This window comes from Microcaecilia unicolor, chromosome 4 (assembly GCF_901765095.1).
Source record: "Microcaecilia unicolor chromosome 4, aMicUni1.1, whole genome shotgun sequence".
NCBI classification, from domain to species: domain Eukaryota; kingdom Metazoa; phylum Chordata; class Amphibia; order Gymnophiona; family Siphonopidae; genus Microcaecilia; species Microcaecilia unicolor.
The window spans coordinates 294982812-295004725 of record NC_044034.1 but is presented as its reverse complement, the minus strand read 5'-3'; the positions used below and the strand labels follow the sequence as shown (position 1 = coordinate 295004725).

Below are 21914 nucleotides of genomic sequence, written 5' to 3'. Positions count from 1 at the left end.
CTGCTGCTTTTTAATATATTTATAAATGATTTAGAGATGGGAGTAACTAGCGAGGTAATTAAATTTGCTGATGACACAAAGTTATTCAAAGTCGTTAACTCGCGACAGGATTGTGAAAAATTACAGAAGGACCTTACGAGACTGGGCGGCTAAATGGCAGATGACGTTTAATGTGAGCAAGTGCAAGGTGATGCATGTGGGAAAAAAGAACCCGAATTATAGCTACGTCATGCAAGGTTCCACGTTAGGAGTTACTGACCAAGAAAGGGATCTGGGTGTCGTCGTCGATAATACACTGACACCTTCTGCTCAGTGTGCTGCTGCGGCTAGGAAAGCGAATAGAATGTTGAGTATTATTAGGAAAGGTATGGAAAACAGGTGTAAGGATGTTATAATGCCGTTGTATCGCTCCATGGTGCGACCGCACCTTGATTATTGTGTTCAATTCTGGTCGCCGCATCTCAAGAAAGATATAGTAGAATTGGAAAAGGTGCAGCGAAGGGCGACTAAAATGATAGCGGGGATGGGAACACTTCCCTATGAAGAAAGACTAAGGAGGCTAGGGCTTTTCAGCTTGGAGAAGAGACGGCTGAGGGGAGACATGATAGAGGTATATATAATATTGAGTGGAGTGGAACAGGTGGATGTGAAGCGTCTGTTCACGCTTTCCAAAAATACTAGGACTAGGGGGCATGCGATGAAACTACAGTGTAGTAAATTTAAAACAAATCGGAGAAAATTGTTCTTCACCCAACGCGTAATTAAACTCTGGAATTCGTTGCTGGAGAACGTGGTGAAGGCGGTTAGCTTAGCAGAGTTTAAAAAGGGGTTAGACAGTTTCCTAAAGAACAAGTCCATAAACCACTAGTAAATGGACTTGGGAAAAATCCACAATTCAAGGAATAACGTATAGAATGTTTGTACATTTGGGAAGCTCGCCAGGTGCCCTTGGCCTGGATTGGCCACTGTCGTGGACAGCATGCTGGGCTCGATGGACCCTTGGTCTCTTCCTAGTGTGCCATTACTTATGGAGGATAGTGGCAGTCACTCTAGAGATAAAAGCTCTATTTGCCAATTTTCAGTAGCATTATATGGATAGGAACACTGAAAATAAATACAGATACTGCTAGGGTGTTTTCTGACTAATTCTACAGATAATTGGCAATATTCAGCTGCTATGCATATAACCATGCAGATTAATTTAGACCAGCAAAAAGGCTGTTCTAACTTGAATCACACAGTTGTAAAGATAGGCTAAATAAATGCTGTGGCTGGCATTTAGAAAACACCAACTACTGTGTTTAGCTATGTATCTGTATGAAGCTAACAGATATCAGATTTAAAATATACTTAAGTAAAGTAAATATACTTAAGAAATTATTTTTCTCTCAGTGCCTATAGTAAACTTTGGAATTTACAGGCAGAGGATGTGGTCAAGACTCAAGGCATTTAGTACAGATGGATTTTTAAGGGCTTTGGACAAGTTCCAGGATAAAAAGTCCATAAATAATTAGCCATGTATACTTGTAAAAACTATCGCTTATCCCTGAGCAACAAGGAATGTAACTATTATTCCTTGGGATGCACTGGCCACTTCCTAGTGCCCCAGATTGACCGCTATCAGTCTGATCCAGCCCAGCAAATCTTATGTGCTTTTCTGTGTGCGTGCACGTGTGCGTATGTTTTCTGGACTGATGTGCATGTATGCATGGCTCTGTGTATAGGTATGTGTCTGCGTACCTAATCCTGTGGTACTGGCTGGTAGTTAGATCTATATATGAGTCGGACATGACAGGCAATCAGAAGGCAGAAAGGGAGGGGAGAGGAGGAGAAAGGGGTGGGGTGAGGCAGACTGTGGAGGAGCTCATGAATATTGATGATGGCTATTGTGCAATTGGAGCTGGTGCTGCCTGGAGTCCTCCTCGGGCAGAAAGAAAGGCAGAATGGAGCCAAGCAGTAGCAGGAGCTGTTGAGGAGCCCGAGCGAAATCAGACGGGGGCAGGCAGCGCACCCCCTGAACCCCCTCCCCCACCCCCTTTGGTTATTTATTTATGCGTGTTTTGGAGACAGAAGAACGCCAGAAAAAGAAAAGGGTGGAAGACTAGGCACAACGCCACCAGCCACCCACATTACACCTCCTTCTCCTCCTCTTCTTCGGTCAACATGGAGCAGGAGCAGGAGCAGTGAGAGGAGGAGAAGGGAAGGGGGGAGGAGAGAACTGCAGGAGCCCTAGTCCGAGCCAGAGAGGGCCATTTTTGGTGTCGCCTTGGAAGGTAAGAGGCAGCTGGCATGCATGCATGGGTGCTCGGAGAGTCGAAACCTTTTTCTCGGATCTCTCCTCTTTTTTTGCTGTCTGCACACGGCTGAGTGTGTGTGTGTGTGTGTGGGGGGGGGGGGGGGGGGGGGGGGTTCAGAGCTTGGCCGCGGTTCGTAGCAGATCGCATCAGCTCGCTTTCTAATCTGTGGGTGGCTGGTACTATTAACACTGGATGAGGGTAGGGAGGCATCTTTGGTTTTTTTGTTTGTTTGTTTTTTCTGAATAGGAAACTGAGAAGGGGGGGGGGTGTCTCTGATTCTGTGTCTTGCAGGAAGGAGCTTATTTACCCCTTCTTGTCTACAGATATTTCCCGTCTGCCTCGTAATTCTGAGATGATGTTTTTGCATTGGTGATTTTTGGGAAGCCGTCAGCCTTACTGTTGGAGAAATGTGTAATTATTAGCAGTTTTTTTTAATGATTTTTTTTTAAATTTTGGAGGGGGGTTGTGTAAGGTCTTGCTGCACCCGCAGGGATCTGAAATTCCCATTTTGGGTGTACTGTGGCTCCTTTCATGTTTTTGGAACTGGGGTTGTTATGCTGAGGGTCCCTGGGAGTTAGTGCAAGGTGAAGGTCTCCATGGCAACACCGCTCATGCCAGTAGGAGATGTAGGGGCAGCGTCCACCCCATCCTACAGTGAGTGATTGTCCCCTCTTCTGTTATCATGGGAGGGGATGCTTCCTGTGCAGGATCCGCCTGGATTACTGGGTGTCATGAATGATCCGCACCTCTAATGACTCCCTGTGCTGCAGTCCATGACCCCTGTCTGCAAGCCAGCCACAGCGCTCGATACTGGAGAATGTGCATTTGTTTTCAAAAACTATATCTGTGTCACCTGCCATGAAAGGCCATCATCAGGTTAAGGCAGCCAACCTTTAGATGTAATAGATTATTACTAGGTATATATATTGGGTTCTGTGGTACAATTAGTAGCCCAGATGGACTAGAATTGTTTTGCTTTTTGTGGCTGATTATGCTCTGTAGGTTGTTTAGAATATTTGTGTATTTGTACATAAGGTGAATTGGAGCTGCATGTTGTATGGGCACAAACTGACCTTGGTGACAGCAGAACTGGCAGTGTGCCATTTGCTTTCATGCCCACAAATTTGGCCAAGGAACAATAAGAGTAAAGCTGGCTGCAAGCATTTTTCCTGGGTGGGAAGTGGTGGAGGAGTGGGGTTGGATTGGGTCAAGCTGATGGTCACTCATGCCACTTTGCAGTTTCACTTCTCTTATTGGCTTCATACCACGCAGTGGTTGAATGGACTTTCTTTTAGGTAACATAAAATCTGGCATGGGTTTGTGAGAGGTCAATCAGCTTTTTAGCCATTTCATGGACTTTATTTAATTAACAATTTTCTTTCAGTCAAGAGAATGGGGAATAAAAGTCCTTTTACAGTAAGGCTTTTCTTGTCTCTTCTCAGCCTGTGACAGACTACTTCTGCCTTGAAATACTTGTCCTGGGTGTTATTAGTGCCCATGAGGCCCCCAAGCACCTTGAATACTCAAAGGCCTGTTACATCAGTTTGGCTTGTGGGACAACGTGATATTTTTTGGGTGGCATTTTCTGCCTTAAAAATTAAGTAGTCTTGTCTGAGTTGCGCTTAAATGAGGGTGGGATGTAGTGCTAATTGAAGGTTGTTACACTTGATGCAGACATTATGGAATCTTATGGAGTGGAGGAGTAGCCTAGTGGTTAGTGCAGTGGACTTTGATACAGGGAAAGTGAGTTTGATTCCCACTGCAGCTCCGTGTGACTCTGGGCAAGTCACTTAACCCTCCATTGCCCCTGGTACAAAATAAGTATCTGAATATATGTAAACTGCTTTGAATGTAGTTGCAAAAACCTCAGAAAGGCAGTATATCAAGTCCCATTTCCCTTTCCCCTTTCCTTATGTAATAATGCCCTCACTCCTGCCATGCAGTATCAACTGCTTTCCAGTACTGAAAACCCCATGCACACAGCTTTACCAGTGCACCTCAGTTCTGCCCTACCCCCATGCTATTCCTGTTCCTTGCCCCCCACTCCCACCCCAGTTTATCAGTCCAATACTGATCCTTCATATAACTCTCAATATTCCCCACAGTACCAATTTTAGGTTCTCCTCAACATATAGTCAGCTGTAACCAGATGTATGGTGCTTATGCTGTCAAGACTAATTTCTATCAGGTATCAAGTTGAGATCCATCCAGACAATTTCACTGCTATCCTAAAGATGTTTCTCTGGAGCTTGAAAGACTTCTACAAGAGTACAGTGAGCCGTGTGGCACTATCCTGTAGTATTTCCAGCTGGCTTTTGATTTTCAGGTTAGACTGATCTGCTGCTTGCTTTACCTCAATGCATGTAGGGTTTTGTAGTCTTATTTTTCTTAGGGAACCCAATGGGGAAATCAGAAGTACAAGACCTGCATGCTGAGTCCCTGAATCAACCTGAAATCCTGGAGCCAGCTGGCAGTCCTGCTGCCCTCTGCATTGGTGACAGGCTTGCACCTTTTTAGTAACTGGAGCATGGTTTTCTGAGATCCAGCATGAACAGATGAACCACAGCCCCCCCTCCCCTCCCCATCTGTTGTTATTTCCATCAGTCACTTCTGCATCGGAAGTATAATTTGCATTGCAGCCATCCTGACTTGGATACTGTCCACCCCACACCCCGAAAACGAACATGTGAAAATGTGTAGTAGTAGTCCTTGAACACCTAACCATTGGACAAGTTGGTAGGAATGTTAAGTCACCCAGGCTTTCCTTAACAATTATTTCTTTGCTACCCTTGTAAGCTAGCAGAGTGGCACAGGCTTATATAATATCATTATCATTGCTACAGCAGGGTTTTCCACTGAGTTTCCATGAGTAAGCAAGTGCTACATCCTCTCTGTGTTTGTCTTCCCCCCTGTACCTCTCTCTATGGAACCTACTGGCACCCACCACTGCTTTAAATATGACTGCACTTAGAATAAAGAGTTGTAAATCCAAACCCCACAGCTAAGGTCACTAGTTGGCTCACTCCTTCTGATTTGTCTTGGTTCCCCCCCCCCCCCCACCCTCATTATGTGCATGGAGTTGGTCAGCTTTACATGGATAAATCAGAAAATCAGAGCTTCTGGGTCAAAACCAGCATGGGATGTGTCTGTCTTAAAAGAAAAAAAAAAGTATGGGGCCAGTTGGCATAATCCTGTTATTCTGACATTGTATGACCTTGGTAGGCCCCTAATCCTTCCCTTCCCTGTTTCCAGTTGTACTTCAAAGCTTGGTTAGGGCAAATATGGCAGTTACGAAGTTGGTGCTACAGTGTGCATTGATGCTTTTAAGAAAATACTGCTAGAGATTGAAACTTGGGCTAGATTTACTATTAGGGATGGACAGACAGAAACTTGTCATATTGTTACATAGATAAAGACCCGGATTTTACATGGTATGTGATACTTTATATGTATACCTGAGTTTGATTTGTCCCTGCCTTTCTCAGGGCACAGACCGTAAAAGTCTGCCCAGCACTGTTCCTGTACTAAAGGTTTTGAAGCTACTGTCAAAGCCCCTTAAAATTTACACTCCAGCCCATCCATATCTATTCAGCCACGACCAGGGCACATACCATAGGAGTCCGCCTAGCACTGGTTTTACTCTCCAATTACCGGCGTCGACACCCAATCTCCACTAAGATTCTGTAGATCCATTCCTTCAAAACAGGATTCCTTTGTGTTTATTCCACACATGTTTGAATTCCATTACCATTTTCATCTCTACCACCTCCGGCGGGAGGACATTCCACATATCTACCACCCTTTCCGTGAAAATATACTTCCTGACATTACTCCTGAGTCTGCCCCTCTTCATCTTCAATTCATGTCCTCTAGTTCCACCACCTTCCCGTCTCCGTAAAAGGTTTGTTTGCGGATTATTACCTTTCAAATATTTGAGCATCTGTATCATGTCACCCCTGTTTCTCCTTTCCTCCAAGGTATGCATGTTCAGGTTGGCAAGTCTCTCTTCGTATGGTTTGCTACACAAATCCCATACCATTTTTGTAGCTTTTCTTTCACCGCTTCTAGTCTTTTTACATCTTTAGCAAGATACGGCCTCCAAAACTGAACACAATACTCCAAGTGGGACCTCGCCAACGAATTGTAGAGGGGCATCAATTCCTCCTTTCTTCTGCTGGTTATACCCCTCTCTATGCAGCCTAGCATGCTTCTGGCCATGGCTGTCGCCTTGTCACATTGTTTCTTCACCTTCAGATCCTCGGACACCAACACTCCAAGGTCTTTCTCCTGAGTCGAGCTTACTAATCTCTCCCCTCCTATTCGGTATCTCTCTTTTGGGTTTCTGCACCCCAAATGCATCACTCTGCACTTCTTGGCATTAAATTTTAACTATGTTCCAAATGCACTCCAATTATGAATATACAGACTTTTAAATATAACAACGCATAAACATCCACATACATTTTTACATCACACACATATTTTGCAGAGCTCCCATGTACCCATAGTTTAACCCTTATTACACCAATTCAATAGCGATGGCTCAAAGTCATTCAGCACAACCTGTTCAGTCGTTGATTATGCCAAGCTGGTTTAATAATTGTCCGCAAGTTCAATCCACGGCGGGCCTTGACCCGCCCCGTGATGGTGTCCCAACTTTGCAAAGACACTTGTGCCTGGTTTTTGTTGACTCAGATATTATTTATCCTTTTTACCGTCCAACTCATATGAGTCGCGGATCACACCATCACGGGGCGGGTCAAGGCCCGCCGTGGATTGAACTTGCGGATAATTATTAGACCAGCTTGGCATAATCAACGACTGAACAGGTTGTGCTGAATGACTGTGAGCCATCGCTATTGAATTGGTGTAATAAGGGTTAAACTATGGGTACATGGGAGCTCTGCAAAATATGTGTGTGATGTAAAAATGTATGTGGATGTTTATGCGTTGTTATATGAAAAAGTTTGTATATTCATAATTGGAGTGCATTTGGAACATAGTTTATAGTATTGTACTCTGATTTAAAACAGCAGTCCCCTGTATTTGTTATATTAAATTTTAACTGCCAGAACCTCGACCATTCTCTGACTTTTGGAGATCCCTTCTCATCGTTTCTACTCTCTCCAGGGTATCCACTCTATTGGCTATCTTCGTGTCATTTGCAAAAAGGCAAGCCTTTCCTTCCAACCCTTCAGCAATATCTCTCACAAATATATTAAATATAATAGGCCCCAGCACCGACGCCCGAGGAACTCCACTGCTCACCTTCCTTTCCCCTGAGCAGATTCAATTTACCACCACCCTCTGCCACCTGCCGGTCAACCAGTTTCCTATCCAGTTCACCACTTTTGGTCCTAAGTTCATCCCTTTCAGCTTATTCATGAGTCTTCTCTGGGGGACCGTATCAAAGGCTTTGCTAAAATCCAAGTAGATTACATCTAGCGCATGTCCTTCATCCAGATCTTTGGTCACCCAGTTGAAGAAGTCAGTGAGATTCATTTAGCAGGATTTTCCTTTGGTAAAGCCATGTTGCCTCGGGCCCTGTAACCCATTGGCTTCTAGAAAGTTAACTATCCTTTCTTTCAGCAGCGACTCCATTATTTTTCCTACCTCTGACGTTAGACTTACTGGTCTGTAGTTTCCCACGTCTTCCCTGATAATGTGCACTATTAGCAACATTCAAAATGAAAGGGTTAATGGAGGGTTAAGTGACTTGCCCAGAGTCACAAGGAGCTGCCTGTGCCTGAAGTGGGAATTGAACTCAGTTCCTCAGTTCCCCAGGACCAAAGTCCACCACCCTAACCACTAGGCCACTCCTCCACTAGTTGATATCCCAGGGCCTAAAACTATGCGCATCCATTTACACCAATGAAAATGTAGCATAAATCCCTGCACGTAGATTTACGCGGACTGGGCCATATTCTGTAACAATGTGTGTAAATTTGGGAATGCCCATAAAACGCCCATTTCCTTACCCATGTCCATTCCCCTTTTTGGACGTGCATAATAGAATTTAGCTGCTGTGATTTACAGCATACGCTTAGCGAGTTATGCGCGTAAATTCTAATTATTGTCAATTAGTGCTCATTATTGCTTGTTAAGTGCTGTTAACAATGCTGATTGGATTCTTAAGCCAATTAAGTTATGCGCATTGTTATAGAATATGCTTAGATTTAGTTTCAGAATGCTAGGTGCAATATATAGAATCTGGCAGATAGTGTGCACTTTTCCTAAAGCAGGAATGCTATTTGCATATAATGGACTAGATTGTATATATATCATGCCTAAAAATTGGTGCAAAACAAAAATACACCTAGGCGTATTCTATAAACTGTTAGTCCAGTTTATAGACTATGCTTAAATCTAGGCGTAGTTTATAGAATATGCCCAACACCCATTTTGTGACTATATTTAGTCGCTGCCATTTATGCCAATGAAAACCTGGTGTAAATGTTGCCACCTAAATTATATACAGAACGGGCATATTCTATAACTGCGCATAAACACTAGGGATGTCCACAACCCGCCCATGGCCACATCCCCTTTTCAGTTCCATGCCTTAGAATTTATGTGCATCGCTTTATAGAATACACCTAGTTATTTGTGCATGTAAATTCTAATTAATGCCAATCAGCGTCGATAATTCCTTGTTAAGTTCAATTATCGGCGCTGATTGGCTTGTTAAGCTAAATAAGTTGCATGAGCAAATCCAAAATATGACCGGATTTGCACGTGCAACTCAAGTCGCACTATATAGAATCTTGGAGAATGCGCACTTCACTACATGCTTACGTGTGCAAATAGTGCGTAATGTTTAAGAAAAATGCACACTATTTGTAGATAGTATACACCATTATCAGCGAACGATATACATTTCAAATGACAGGCCATCCCTATCTCTCTCTATAATAATTGGTCAATCTGCGTCCCTGGATGGCTGGCTGTGTTCGTAACCGTATGTTAATGAGCTTACGTCAGCTCGCCTCCAGCGTTCCCTTCCCTCTCAGTGTCCTGCCCTCGCAGAAAGACGAAATGACGTCAGAGGAGGGCGGGACACTGAGAGGGAAGGCAAGGGAAGGCTGGAGGTGAAGCGAACCGAGCCAAGCCTGCCGCTGCTTCGACCTCAGGTATGGAGTGGAGGGGAGGATTGCTGGACATGAATGAGATGGGATGGGAGGGCAGAGGAGGGGAGGGGAGAATCGCTGGACATGGAGGGGAGAGGAGGACAGGGCAGGGGAGAATCACTGGACAGGGAGGGGAGGGCAGGGGAGAATCGCTAGACATGGAGGGGAGGGCAGGGCAGGGGAGAATCGCTGGACATGGAGGGGAGGGCAGGGGACAGAGACGAGAAATGCTTAGATGACAGCCTTTCTAGGGCCCGTTTCATTTGTTCCGAAACGGGCGTTTTTGGTTGTTTACTATAATGCGTTACTGCATTAGTACATGCTAAATAGCTGTTCAGGTGCATTATTAGTAAATAGGTCCCATTGTATAAAATAGAATGTGCAGTAATGTAGATGCCAGACAAGAATTTTTAGGCACTAGAAAACTTGTTTCCATATTCTTGGCTGCTTTCTGCTCTGTTTTTGTCTGGTGTTTTTGTTTTTCCCTTTTTGGTTTCTTATCTTACTTCCTGTTTTCCCTTTGCACTCTCTTTCCCTCCTCAGGTGCTCTCGCCTTTTTCCTGACTCTTCCCTTCCTTCTGTAGCTTGGGCCCTCCCCCAGTCTTTTTTGTTGGGTACCAGGCTCTGAATTTCAAACATCAAGAATCTTTTAACCCTTGAGTAATGATTATTGGTCTGGCAGCATTTTTCATGGCTTTCGCTTTCCTGGCTATAGGGCCTTTTTTTTTTTTTTCACACACTGTGGAGCTACCCATAAATGTCATGAATTATGGCAGATTTGGCTTCCTTTAAAACTGGGAAAACCCCAGGAATTCTAGTGAAGTTTGAGCTCTCTACTTCTGTGTTGGTGAACTAGTGATCTACTTATAGAAAGATATTAAGATGGATATGTTCTAACATTAGTTATGGTGGTTAAGGATATTGGGCCTGATGTGCTGATGGGTGCCCCCTGCCATAGGGAAGAGGTCCTTAGCAGTGAATGTGCAAACATGGATATGGCTTTGGAATCACTGATAAGTGGGGAACACTCCACAAAGTAGCACTTAATTTAGGTCTCTGGTAAATGAAAGATGTTTTGTTCCCCCCTTTATTCATTGGGATCTTAAAGGGGTTGTGTTCTTCCTGTTTTGGCATAGTTCATAAGTTTCCTTTCTTTTTTATGTTAATGTGTGCATATATGTAATATGTAGGTTTGTCATCTGTATAGTATGGTCTCTTGCCTTTGGGTTTTGAAACATTTATTCACTGGTTCACCATGATACGGTCATATTATGCCTCTTGGTGCAATTCCTGCATGATTCGGGGAGGGGAGAAGGCTAAGGATATTCTTTTTTTTATTATTCAGTTTTTATTGAGAAATCTGGACCATACAAAAACATCCTTTAATAACATATTGCATTGTAACTAATATTTTCCAGATTGGATTTTTGAGTAGGCTAGGGATATTCAGATCACACAGTTGCTCCCCTGCTTTACATTAAATCCATTAATAGTGGCTGTGAAAAGGAGGACCGTCTAGAGGACCAGACAAGCTAGTATGTTCACTGGCCTGAAAGGGAGGTGAGAATGGAACAAGGAGACCTTGGTAATTACTATTATTTTTTTGTTATAATATTCTCACTTGTCAGTGGGTTTATTTCTTATAAATGCTTGATCTAGTAATGCATGAGCAACCAAAAATAATTTGGATTTGTGTCATAGGAGGCAGTGTGGTGTTAAATCCGTGCAACCAGTTTTGCTGGGATTTTGTTATTAATCCATTTCCCTCCCTCCCTATTATTTATCTCTCACTTTGGGTTCTTTGGCTGCCCAGGGCAGAACTGGTGATGTCCAGTGAAAGTCTTGGCCTGCTGTCATACCTGGACATGCCTGACTATGAATTTTCCTGTATATGATATTTTGTACATGGTATTGTATCCACCTCAGCATGTAAGCTGGCTGTGGATGTGAAGATATTAAATGCATTACCTTTCTAGTACTAAAGCTTCAGATACTGGATCCTTCATCTGTACTGAATCTTTATAATAGCAATAATTTAAGTTGCTTATTATTATTTATTTTGACTCTGCAGCTTCTTTTGGCTCTTTTTGAGCTTCTAACTCAACTGAGGTGCAGTGCTTTGAGCCTTCATTCATTGCTTCTGGGTGGGTTTGTCCCAGAGTCATAATTAGGTAGGCAGATGATTTGTGCCCTGCCCCCCCTTCTGTCCCTCCATGCTGATCCCTCATTCACTTTCCCCTCTCTTTCTCTCTCTTCTTAACCTGGATGGTACGCAGAGAGCTCACTCTTCCATGCCTTTCATTCACTGCTGGTCCATACTTGCATTTCAGTCACTTTTAGCCATCAGGGAGTTTTGTGTTCTGAGTTTTTCCCCATCTCTGTTTCTCCCTCCCACTCACTCCTCCTCTCTGTCTATAACCATCAGAAGTGGGACACATCTCCCAGCTGTAACATCAAAGGTCTTAGAAGTTATGGTTTTCTGCTGCTTTGCCTGTGACATCAGATTCAGATAACTTTATTGGCATGACAATTTTACACGTGTTGTCAACACAATACATTTACTAGGAGACAGAGAGAGATAATTTACAAAGTGTTAGTGGAATGTCGCTAATAGGAGATGGTACTTTTCGCAGCAGGAAATGCTTGTGAGGACAAATCTGATTAGAGTGTGCCGGTAATTATAGTGGCCTGTGTAGTAACTGATGTTGGCCAATGACCATTGGATTTGATGTGTCCATGATCAGAGGGGTTTTCCAAAATTTGTAAATGGGACCCAGCAATATGTGGAGCTGGAGTCCCACTGTAACTACCAATATATTTTCAGAGATATCAGTAGCTCATAAAAAACACCTCTCAAGGCTAGCTGTAATTCCATACTGTACCACTGAAGATGAAGCAAGTGTATTGAATGAGAAGCAAGCTAATGTAGGGGACCATCTATGAGCTTGTTGTTGGATAGTGTGTCTTAAAACTATAGGCTCTCAGTTTGGAATCCCAGGAACAGAAAGTCTGCTAGGATGGAGCAAGCCCTGACAAATGTAGAAAGTCTGCCCTATAGGATATTTCTGAAAACATAGCATGATGTGTCACAGTGGGAGCACACAGAACTGATGAAAGCATTAATTTTGGGGCAGCAGACTTTTTGTTTCCAGTGGGCTTGTGTCACTTTTCTCTGTGGTTTTGGGACACCTGGTCAATTGTGTGGAATCTGTCTCTGCCACTGCTCTTCCCCCGCCCCATTCACTCTCAGTCATATTTCACGCATTGGATTAGACAAAATACCCTCCCAGTCCAATGCTAAGGTGCTGTCCTACTCTTGTGGTGATCAGCCAATGACATGATACCCTCATCTCCCAAACCTGGAAAAGGCAGAAGTGTTTAGTCCGACATCATCTCTTGCTGCCACAGGACAAGTTGTGTGGTAAGAGGTTGACTCTATAGCAGCAGGGGATGATGTCAGACTGTGTGTCCCCTTCTGCCAGCTCCAGAAGGGGATCGGTTTGGTGCCCTGTGAGCAGGTAATCAAAGGGCAAGTGCTGAGAGGGAAGAAGAGCCAAGAGAAGGAGGGTTTAAGAAGGGGAATTCTCCTTGGATTGTGTGGAGGGGGAAAGGAAATAAGGAGAGAGATATTCCTCGAACTGGAGGAAGGAGAGAAAGAGGGGTAGAAAGAGGATGCCCCTGGACAAAGGGAGAGGAAGAGAGGGAGGGGCATGCCCCTAGGACTGGATGAGGAGAGGGATGCCCCTGGGACTGGGGGGAAGGCAGAGAGAGATAGGGGTAGGATGCTCCTAGGACTGGAGGAGGGACAGGGGTGAGGGAAAGAAAGAGAGAGATTGGAGATGCCCCTGGGACCAAAGGAGGGGAATAGAGAGAGGGGATGCCCCTGGGACTGGGGGAAGGTGGAGAGAGAGAGGGGAGATGCCCCTAGGACCAGAGGAGGGGGGGGAGAGAGAGAATTTCCCTGAGATGGGGGGAAGGAGAGAGAAAGAGGAAATGCAGCTAGAAATGGAGGAAAAAGAGGGAGTGCCCCTGGGATGGGGAAAGGGACAAAGGGTATATTCCTGAGATGGAGGGGGGATAGATATAGAGAGAGGAAGAGGGAGGGAAAGGGTATGACCTTGAGAACTGAGGAGAGAGGGGGGGTGACCCTGGGGCTAGGCTAGAGGAAAGCAGAGAGGTGGGGGAGGATGCCTTTAGGACTGGAGGAGACGGGGTGAGAGAGAGAGAGAGAAAGAGATGGGATGCCACTGGGACTAGAAGGGGGATAGAGAGGACTTGGACTGAGGGAAGGTAGAGAGAGAGAGAGAGAGAGAGGGAGGGAGGATGTATCTAGGACTGGAATGAGAGAGTGAGAGAGATATTTTCCTGAGGTATGTGGGAAAGAGAGAGAGGGGGGATGATCCTGGGGCTACAGAAAAGCAGAGAGAGAAGGGGAGGGGAGGTGCCCCTGGTACTAGAAGAGGGATAGAGAGGAGGATGCCCCTTGGATTGAGGGAAGGTGGAGAGAGAGAGGGAGGATGCCTCTTAGGACTGGAGAGAGAGAGAGAGAGAGAGAGAGATGTCTGAGTATGTGAGAAGGAGAGGAAAGGGGAGATGCAGCTGGAAATGGAGGGGGGAGTTAGAGAGGGTGCCGCTGGGATTGGGGCAGTGACAAAGGATATATTCCTTAGACTGGGGAGGGGGAGAAAGAGGGGGGAGGGGTATGTCCCTGAGATTGGAGGAGGGAGAGAAAAATAGAAAGATGCCACTAGGATGGGGTAGGAGGAGGTGGGGATGATTGGGGGGAGGGAGAGAGAGAGAGAGAGAAGGGGGGGAATGCCACTAGTATGGAGGGAGGGAAAAAGAGAGTGAGAGGAGGGGGATATCCCTGTGATTGGGGGGGGGAGAGGAGAGTGCCCTTGGGATTGGAAGGGAGGGAGAAACGGAGGGGGGGACTGCCCTCTTCAGACTAGAAGTGGGTGTCCTGGGACTTGGCGGTAGAGAATGAAGGGGGTTGTACCTAGACCAGGGGTGTGGAGAATGGAGATATCCCTGGGACAGGAGGGGAGATGCTCTTGGGACTGGGTGGGAGAGATATGTAGAGCGAGATGCTCCTGGCTGGAAGTTTTTTTTTTTGTGGGGGGGGGGGGTGCATGGCTAAAGTTTTCCTTAGGACAGTGGTGAGCAAAGTACAGCCTACAGGTCCAAACTGTCCCACTAGCTCATTTTTTTCTGGCCTATTTGACATTGGGAAAATTGCATTACCTCCAGCCTTCCAACACTAACTCCACAGTTACTCTTGTGACGTTAACATTCAAAGGTCAAAACGTCCACTTTCAAGAATGTGTCGATATTCATGGGCGTTCAGTGGAGAAAACTCTAGGTGTTCAGTGATAATGTCAGAAGAGCAATGGCAGAATAAGAAGTCGTATTGCAGGACTTTAGTTCAAATTTTGACTGACTGGGCTGCTCAAACATTTGTGGTGCCTGAGCCAGCTTTTGCAAGAGCAAAGGAACACACTCTCATTGCTGTGAAGGGTGAGCCGGTGAGGCAGGTTTTTGGTGCCCTGAGCCAGTGCCTCACCTGTCTCATGCTTGAAGCTGGTCCTGTTGGTGAATATAAATTCTGAACTAATTGGACTTCCTCTCCCCATTAGCTCAGACTTCTGCCTTGGTCAGGAAGGTGCAAAAAAATTAGATGGTGAGCCCACTAGGGACAGAGAAAGTACCTGTATTGTAATATATAAACATTACTACTACTACTATTTAGCATTTCTATAGCGCTACAAGGCATACGCAGCGCTGCACAAACATAGAAGAAAGACAGTCCCTGCTCAAAGAGCTTACAATCTAATAGACAAAAAAAAAAAAAACCATCTTTGATTGTACCACAACCATTACCCATTTATGCTTCCTCCCTGTTGCCCTCAGGCTAAAAAGGTTTGCCACCCCTGACCTAAGATATTGAGTACCCTTGCAGGGGCCCTGAAGGTATGACGTAGTGATAAGAGCATTGGATTAGGGTTCAGGAAGAGTTCTTGGATGTGATTTTAGAATTCCATTTAACACCAATCCTGTATTTCTGACCCTAAGCTCATCACTATCTCCCTGTGCCTTAGTCACTGACTCTCTGTGTGAGTTCATCTCTTTATCACCACCTTCTGCCTCAGTCACTGACTCTAACCTTGAGCTTGTCACTTGATCTCCCTGTGTTTCAGTCACTGACTCTCTGTGACCCTGAGATTAACATTTTATCTCCCAGTGCCTCAGTCACTGACTCTCTGTGTTATCACTTTATCTCTCTGTGTCTCAGTCATGGCAACCATTTTGGTTACGGAGCCACCATGGGTAGAAGCTAGTCGGCATCACTAAGGCCCATAGGACCCCCACCAGACCACCATGGTCTATGAGGTAGGCCCCAGGGACCTATGAGGGAGTGGATTTAGGGCGGGATTTTTGTTTTGTTTTGTGGGGGAGTGAGGGGGTTAAGGAATGGGGGGGGGGGGGAGTCAGGATGCACCAGGCAGGGCAGGGTACCACCATTTTGAAGATGGCGGCGACCAAGGATTTTTTGCTGTCCTGACCGTAGCTTCTTGCTTAACTGGTTAGTGGTCTGAATATGGCCACTAACCTGTTAAGTCCTGGCTCCTCCCTGCCCAAGCTTCACCCATGGACTGACCCAGCACTAATTGGGCAGTGCAGGGGTGGTCTGTTGTGATAATCAGCAGCACTGTCCAGTTTGGTGCCGCTGAATGAGTAGGTGGCCATAGTGGGAAAATTCCCTTATATGGTAGACTGGCCCTGTTATGCATTTACCGGCAGGTGGCAAGCACCTAACTTCCTTACATGTTTCTTTATATGTATAAAATTGGGCTGTTTAAAAGGCACTGAGAGGGGCAAAGGCACAGCGGGCAGGTTATATGTCTGGTCGCAATGTTTAGCCACTAATTGGATACAATATTTTATTTATTGCTCTTATAGCCTGCCTATCAGTACACTTCTAAGTGGATTAGTATTAACGTCAACAATAAAGTCTCAAAGACGCATAAAATGAGTGGAGCATTAATAAATAAAATATTTAAAAATCAAGAGCACTTGTGAAGCGTGTCTTCAGCTTTTTACAGAAGTTTAATAAACTTTATTTTAGCCTCAGATCTCATGGCATTAAAAACGTTTACTTGAGTAGCAGGCCAGAGCTTCCAAGTTACCCAGTTTCAGGGTGGAGATTTTAGTTTAGCTCTGGATTTCAGGGACTACAAATGCCAAATTGCTTTGAGATGTAAATTTAAAACTAGGATTGGCCCAAAATTCTCCCTCCTGGAATTGGGTAACTTGGCAGCTCTGTGACCCTGATCTCTGAACCAATGTCTTATCATGCTTTGACTGGGCTTGGTTAATGTGTTTCATCTGCCCAAGCCAGCAGTTTGGCTGCCCCTGTTTTACCCAGGGTGACAGGACACCATTTAATTTCACAGAGTTCACTAAGAGTTTTCTGCAGTGGTATCTGGTGATGTGTTGGTACACTATGTAGGGCAGCAGTGTCAGGCTGAGCCCAGACAGCAACCTGTTAATTAACCCCATCCTTCCTGTGTATAGTAATTAGATGATGTGTGTCTTAGAATCAGTGGGTGAAAGGGCAGGCCATGGAGACTTCCTGTACTACAAACTATAGAGCATGACTTTTATGTCATGCTTCGATAACTCAGGAGACAGCAACAATCTCAGAGAGCCTGGTGCTATGTGTGCGGTAAAACCTCTGAGCAGTGCCACTGGAGTCTAGGGGAGTGGGGGCTGGGTGCCGGGTGCCACAACTGAACCGAAAGAGCCCCCTTCCCTTACCGATCCCTTAGCGAATAGGTAAAAAACGGGCATGCATGAAGGAAATCACATGCAAATGAGCTGCTCGCTGAAGGAGGGGAAGCCAGTCGGCCAGCTGAGCAAGCGCAGAGCTCACTGGTGTCAGTTAAACGTGCTGTGATTGGCTGAGAGAGACCTGGAGGGGCATAATCGAAAGGGACGTCCAAATAGTTTTGATTTGGGCGTCCTCACACGTCCCGATCCCTGATTCTCTTCGGTGGTGGTCGTTTCGGGCACGTAAGAAAAACACGTCCAAGAGAAGGAAGCCCATCACAAAATCTGAAGGAAAAAAAGTCCAAGTGCTCGTCAGGGACGTCCTTTTTTTTTTTGAGTGAAGGACATCCAAGTGTTAGGCACATGAAAGGACGTCCCTGACGAGCACTTGGACTTTTTTTTTTCTTCTGATTTTTGTGATGGGCATCTTCTGCATAAGTCCCGCTCACAGCAGCCCCAACGAGAGGTGCAGACCTCCCGTTAGGTTTTCCACGGTGCATGGGGCCGGAAAATGGCTGTGCATCTGCCTTGCATGTTCTTTATAATACTAATTAGCTCATTATAATAACCTGTAGATCATTTGCAATCCGTTTTCCTTAGCTGCTACCCTGACAGGAAAATGGCTCGGCGAACCCTTTTGTGCATGTCTTGTTTTACTACTTGCTCACTAGACTGGCTAGAACTGGTTTAAAAACCACATTGCTGGCTGGTTAAGTTTAGTTCATCTGGCCCTTAGTCTGGCAGCTCCTCTGCTGGCTCACGTCCCCTGTTTGGTAGTGTGCATCTGCAGCAGGGCTGACAAATATGAGCAACAGCTAGCTTGCCAAAGGGAAAGACAAAAATACAAAGGCCCTGTTGAGGCAGCCATGGGCATAATCATATATAAGAAATCATATGAAGGGTTAATTCTGTTAAAAGCTTGGTATTTGAATTGAATTCTTATTTCAAATTTCAACTTTTTACTTTGCAACTAAAGTGAAGGTATGCCAGATGGTTCATATTATTTGAAAGTCTTGGCCGAGCTAAGGTTAGGAAAGGTCAGAGAAAGGAATTCCTTTCACCCTTGTGAATAATGAATGCTAGCAAACACATATGTATTTTATTATGAGCCAGATATATTGTAGTTTAAAATGCTTAGATAGAAAATACTATTTAGAAAGAGAGAGGCAATAGATTAGTATTTACAAGTTTTTGATAGGTAGAATATGTTTTATAAGAATGCTTACTTTAGAATATGTTGTATTCTGTGTAAATTAATAATTCTATGTAGGATGTTTGTTCAACTCTGTGTTACTTTTAAAATGATCCTTTGTCTGCTGTTTAAGGCTGCAGTGAAGGGGGGCCAACATGTGTTTTGAGTTATTCTGCAGTTCTGGCTGGTTCTGTGTATGAAGCTGATAGGTGAAAGAGGTCAGGGCTAGTCAGCTCTCTTCTCCTTGATTAATTATAGCTAAGTGTAGGACTGGCCTCCTGAAAGTATATATGTATGCTATTAAGTAAGATTGACTTTTGACCTCTTTAATGAATGCCAGAGTTTAGTTAGCAGTTAGTACTAGGAATATGAGAAATCAATCATAATAACATGTAAGAGACTGGAGCCCAAATGTCTGGCTTAAGGGGCCCCAGGTCAGAGGTCAGTTTAGGATGTCTGGAACCTATGTAACTGATATTTTAAAGTAATGATTGGTTGAGGCAAGGTAGCCAATCTAATTCCTTAACCAATTGGAGAGTAAGGGGGCTGGGCTGGGCTAGGCTAGGAGGAGGGCTTAGGACCCTATTTAAGTGGGAGCAGAAGCAGTTTACGTCAGAAGGAGCTCAGAAGAAAGAGAAGGACAGAAGGAACAGACAGAAGAAGGAGAAGACAGCATAAGAAGAGAGAGCTGAGACAAAGACACAGAGAGCTGAGAGAGAGGAGAAGAGAGCTAGAACTGATGTCTTGCTTTGTTTGCTGGCAAATAAAGAAGATTTCTCTCTCATACTGGTGTGTGCTGTCTGACTCCTGAAGTATCACAAATTCCTATCTCAATTCCTGCAACAATTCTTGGTGGCAGCGGTGGGATGAATCCTGCATTAATCCCAGCACCCAACTGACTGGAGAACATTCGCCGGGTATGTATTTTGTATTCTGTATTGTAATCCTAGCTAGGAAGTTGTAAATCAGCCCCTCAAGAAGGAGGGAAGGAGAGTCTGATCAACTCTCAGCGAAGGCCCTAGTACCTTCTAATCTAGAGGAGATTAGAAGCGAAAACGCTTGAGCTTATCTGTATCTGAGAAATCTGAAATTGTTGGGTGGGATTTTCTGTATGGAATGTGTGATGAGTGAATGCTAAATGAGTGCGGACTTCTTATAGCTGCATTTCCAATTAACGCGAGTTCAATTGGTCAGCAACGGAAGGAAGCGATTGCTGTCTGTCTACCTAGTGTCTCGAGAGTGCGGACCCCTTACTGCACTCTCAAAAACTCCCTCCCTTTTGTGTGTTGTAACTGTAAGCATTATGGGTGGGAAATCATCTAGACAAATTGCTACCCCCCTAGATTGTATGCTTAAAAACTTTAAAAAAGGCTTTTTAATTAATGACTATGGACAGACTTTAAGCTCAAGTACTTTAAGAACCTTGTGTGAAGTAGAGTGGCCATCTATGGGAGTGGGGTGGCCCCCTAGTGGCAGCTTAGATATTGAAGTAATCCGGAAGGTCTACAGCATAGTAGTAGGAGGACCAGAATATTCTGAACAACTCCCTTATATAGATTCCTGGGACAGCCTTGTGACTGACCCTCCCTCGTGGTTGAAAACTTATATGGGATCCCCAGTAAAATTCATGTTAGGCCGTGTTCAAAGAAAGATTAGAAAATCTAGACTAGAAGAGGGAAAGAGCCCTAGGAAGCCTACCACCCAATCGGTGGCTTCCGCCCCTACCCTGTCCGAGAAACCCATACTCTCTGATGACCCCTCAGACCTTGAGCCACCACCTTATGGCCCATTGTTGGGGTTCCGTGCCACCCCCAGAGATCCACGCCGCCCAGCTCAAGCCTCTCCAGCTCAGGCTTCTCCGGATAGTTCTTCCCCTCCTGTGCCAAACCTGCCACACCCTAGGTTGGACTTTTCACCTGGCCTCTACCCTTCTGTGCCAAATCCTCTCCTGTTAACCTCTGAAGACCCGTTTTGGGTTCCACTCCCTGACTCCTCAACTCCCGACAGCCCAGCCTCTCCCTCTAATACCCCTACCCACTCATCAGGGGCCCGGCATCCCTTTCAATGGACTGACTCACCTGTGACCACCTCTCAGTCTATGAGTACCCCTCCCCATCCCTCAGGATTTCAACCTACCTCTACTGAATGGGTTAGACCTGCTGCAATCACCTTTGAGCATGATAGGAGGGTAGCTCCTAGCTCTACCTCAGGTTCCATTCCCACCTCCTCGAGAGTTCTGCCCCTCCGTCAGGTAACTACCACTCGACCGGATCCTAATAATCAGGGTCAGGTTATACAGGCACAGGCCTATCAGTATGTACCCTTCACAACCACCGATCTCCTGAATTGGAAGACGCATTATCCCTCTTATACTGAAAAGCCTCAGGCAGTGGTGGACCTAGTGGCTAGCATTATGGCCACCCATAACCCAACCTGGACTGATTGTCAACAACTTCTCCTGACCCTCTTCACAACTGAGGAGAGGCGGAAGATTTTGCAAAATGCTGAGGCCATCACGCGAGAGCGTGTCCCCGACGGGACACAGGATCCAGAGGGATGGGTTAGAGCTCGGTTTCCTCGCGCAGCTCCAGATTGGGATCCAAATGATGGGCAGCACTATGAACTGTTGTCTGGCTATTGCCAGGACTTACTGGAAGGTATGAGGAAAGGCATAAAGAGGCCCATTAATCTGGCAAAGGTCTCTGAAATTCTCCAAGGGGCAACTGAATCCCCTGGGGCCTTTCTAGAGCGACTAATTGAAGCCTACAGAACATACACCCCATTTGACCCTGAAGCCCAAGAAAACCAGAGAATGGTGAATAGCGCATTGGTGGCCCAGAGTATGCCAGATATCCGGAAGAAGTTGCAGCGTCAGGAGGGATTCGCAGGGATGAATACCACCCAGCTAATTGAGATCGCAACCAAGGTTTTCATTAATAGAGATCAGGAGGTGCGCCGAGAGGCTGACCGGAAGATGCAGAAGAAGGCCGACCTTTTAGCGGCAGCCATTACTAATTCCACCCTTAACCGAGGTCGACCTCTAGCTAATGGGAAGCCAAAGTGGGACCCCGGACCACCAGCCAGGCCCCGAGATTCCTTCAATCAATCCCGGCCAAGGGGGGAGAATCCCAGACCAAGATTGGAGAGGGATCAGTGTGCCTATTGTAAGGAAAGAGGGCACTGGAAAGATGAATGCCCCCAGAGGCGCCAGGGACTGAGAAGGGGACCAGGAGATCGAGGAAGCCGAGGCCGAGTTCGAGAGGGAAGATATGAGCCTGCTGAATCTGACATCATCGGGATAGCCGAGATGGCAGAATGGGACGAATAGGACAGACCGGGTTCCTACAAACTGGGCTCCCAGGAACCTATGGTCAAGCTAACTATAGGGAGCCGCTCAATTCCATTCATGATTGATACAGGAGCTGAACATTCTGTTGTGACGGAGCGATTAGCGCCTGTGTCTGGAAA

The 21914-nt window shown here is 45.5% G+C and overlaps 1 protein-coding gene across 4 annotated transcripts in view; it reads left to right on the top strand.

Annotated features, from left to right (window-relative positions):
- Positions 1-1927: 1927 nt before the first annotated feature.
- ZMIZ2 (zinc finger MIZ-type containing 2) overlaps positions 1928-21914 on the top strand; it is a 214877-nt gene continuing 194890 nt past the window's right edge. For all 4 annotated transcript variants that reach the window (XM_030201742.1, XM_030201743.1, XM_030201741.1 and 1 more), the window contains exon 1: positions 1928-2273. The gene's annotated coding sequence lies outside the window, so the exon portion shown is untranslated. The remainder of the gene's footprint in view (positions 2274-21914) is intronic.